The sequence below is a fragment of the Bos mutus genome, chromosome X, assembly GCF_027580195.1.
Source record: "Bos mutus isolate GX-2022 chromosome X, NWIPB_WYAK_1.1, whole genome shotgun sequence".
NCBI lineage: Eukaryota > Metazoa > Chordata > Mammalia > Artiodactyla > Bovidae > Bos > Bos mutus.
Window position 1 is genome coordinate 35,059,702 of NC_091646.1, and position 2,816 is coordinate 35,062,517.

The following is a 2,816-nucleotide window of genomic DNA, read 5'->3' on the forward strand; positions in this document are numbered from 1 at the left end:
TGCTGGCACCTTCATCTTTGACTTCCAACCTCCAGAAATGTGAGAAATAAATTTCTGTTGTTTATAAGCTACCCAGCCTGTGGTGTTTTATTATAGCAGCCCAAATAGACTAAGACATGTGTAATTCAGTTAGATGTATCTGTACTCTTTCCTGTATTCTCCTGACATTCTAGTTGACTTTTAAAATTTCCATGTAGAAGGCTTTCTCAACTTTGGTACTGTTGACATTTTGGGCTGGATCATCTTTTGTTTGGATGGTTGTCTTGTGAGTTGTTGGATGTTTATCAATATTCCTAGTCTCCTACTAGGGTGCCAGTAGCACCAAGTTCCCCAGTGTGAGAACAAAAAATGTCTGCAGGTACTCCTAAATATCCCCTTATGGGCAAAATCACTCCCAGTTTAGAAGTACTAACATAGGTAAAAGTCACTCTGTGGTGTATGGTTTTATGGGTTTGCATATGCGTGTTAATCGCCATAATAACATATAGAAGAGTTCTACCACCCTAAGAATTCCTTTTTGCAGCCTGTTTGCTATCAAACACATCCATTACCCCCAATCCCTGTGACCCACTGATCTTTTTTTTTTTTTTTTTTTGGGCCACGGCTTGTGGCACCTTAGTTCCCCAACCAGGGATTGAACCCAGGTCACAGCAGTGAAAGTGCTGAGTCCTAACCACTGGACCATCAGGGAATTCCCTCACTAATTTGATTTTAATTCCATAATTTTAACTTTTTTAGTACATCATATAAATGTAATTACACAATAGGTAGCCTTTAGTATCTGACTTTATTCAGCCAGTATAATGCACTTAAATTTTGCATGATTACATGTTGTTGCATGAAACAAAAGTGTATTTCTTTTTACTGCTGAGTAGTATTCCATTTTATAGATGTGCCAATATTTATTTATATATTCAACTGTTGAAGAACATCTGGATTATTCCCAGATTTTGGAGACTATGAATAATGCTACTATGATTATTCATTTGCAGGTTTTTGTGTGAATATGAGTTTGAAATTCACTGAGTCATATGGTAAATATATATTCAACTTTACATTAAACTGCCAATTTGTTTTACAACATAGCGGTATCATTTTGCATCCCCAGAAGCAATGCATGAGAGTTCTTCTTTCACATTCTCACCACCATATGCAATTGTGGAGGGTTATAAAATTTTATCCATCCTAATAAGTATGCACTAGTATCTCATTGTGGTTTTAATATGGATTTCCTTAATGACTCTCAATATTGAGCATTTTTTCATTTATGTTTTTTTCCATTTGGATATCTCCTTCAGTTAAGTCTCTTCAGGCATTTTGACAATTTTAGAAAATTGTATGTTTATTTACTTGTCTATTTTTGGCTGTGCTGGGTCCTGGTTGCTGCACACAGGCTTTCCCTAGTTGTAGCGAGCAAGGGCTACTCTCTGGTTGTGGTGCATGGGCTTCTCAGTGCTGTGGCTTCTCGCTGCAGAGCCTGGGCTCTAGGGCACTCAGACTTCAGTAGTCACAGAATGTGTGCTCAATAATTGTGGTGAGTGGGCTTAGTTACCCCTTGGCATGTAAAATCTTCCCGGACCAGGGATCAAACCCATCTCCCCTGCACTGGCAGGTGAATTTTCAACAACTGAAACACCAGAGAAGTCCGGTTATATTGACAATTTTTAATTGAATTTTTTTCTTTTGCTGAGTTTTGAGAGTTCTTAAAATATTCAGAATATAAGTATTCTATAAGACATGTGATCTGCAAATACTTTCACACAGTATGGCTTGCCTTTTTACTCTCTTAACAGTGTCTTTCATAGACCAAAAGTTTTCATTTTGATACAGTTCAATTTATCATTTTTTAATTAATGTCATACTGATACATATTTTCTTGTGGTGTCATACCTGAAAACTCATTGCCAAAACCTGTATATCACAGATATTCTCCTATATTTTCTCCTGGAAGTTATGAAGATTTTCTTCTGTCTTTGTTGTTGTTTGGTCATTCAGTCCTGTCCGACTCTTTGCGACCCCATAGACTGCAGCACTCCAGGTTTCCCTGTCCTTCACCATCTCCTGGAGTTTGCTCACACTCATGTCCATTGAGTCGGTGATGCCATCCAACCATCTCATCCTCTGCCCTTCCCTTCTCCTCCTGCCTTCAGTCTTTCCCAGCACAGGTTCTTTTCCAGTGAGTCGACTCTTTGCCTCAGGTGGCCAAATTATTGGAGCTTGAGCTTGAGCATCAGTCCTTCCAATGAATATTTAGAGTTGATTTCCTTGGTGGCTCAGACTGTAAAGCGCCTGTCTACAATGCGGAGACCCGGGTTTGATCCCTGGGTCGGGAAGATGCCCTGGAGAAGGAAATGGCAATCCACACCAGTACTATTGCCTGGAAAATCCCATGGACAGAGGAGCCTGATAGGCTACAGTCCATGGGGTCGCAAAGAGTCGGACACGACTGAGCGACTTCACTTTTCTTAAGGATTGACTGGTTTGATCTCCTGGCAGTCCAACAGATTCTCAAGAGTCTTCTCCAACACCACAGTTGGAAAGAATCAGTTCTTCAGTGCTCAACCTTCTTTATGGTCCAACTCTCACATCCGTACATGACTACTGGAAAAAACATAGCTTTGACTATATGGAACTTTGTTGGCAAAGTAACGTCTCCAATTTTTAATGTGCTGTCTAGATTTGTCATAGCTAATATGGGAGACCTGGGTTCGATCCCTGGGTTGGGAAGATCCCCTGGAGAAGGGAAAGGTTACCCACTCAAGTATTCTGACCTGGAGAATTCCATGGACTGTATACCCCATGGGGGTCTCAAAAAG

The 2,816-nt window shown here is 40.2% G+C and overlaps 1 non-coding gene across 1 annotated transcript; it reads right to left on the bottom strand.

The window, feature by feature from the left end:
• Positions 1-619: 619 nt before the first annotated feature.
• Positions 620-691, bottom strand: TRNAE-UUC (transfer RNA glutamic acid (anticodon UUC)). Its single transcript has one exon. It is a non-coding gene; the product is annotated as a tRNA-Glu (tRNA).
• Positions 692-2,816: the final 2,125 nt, after the last annotated feature.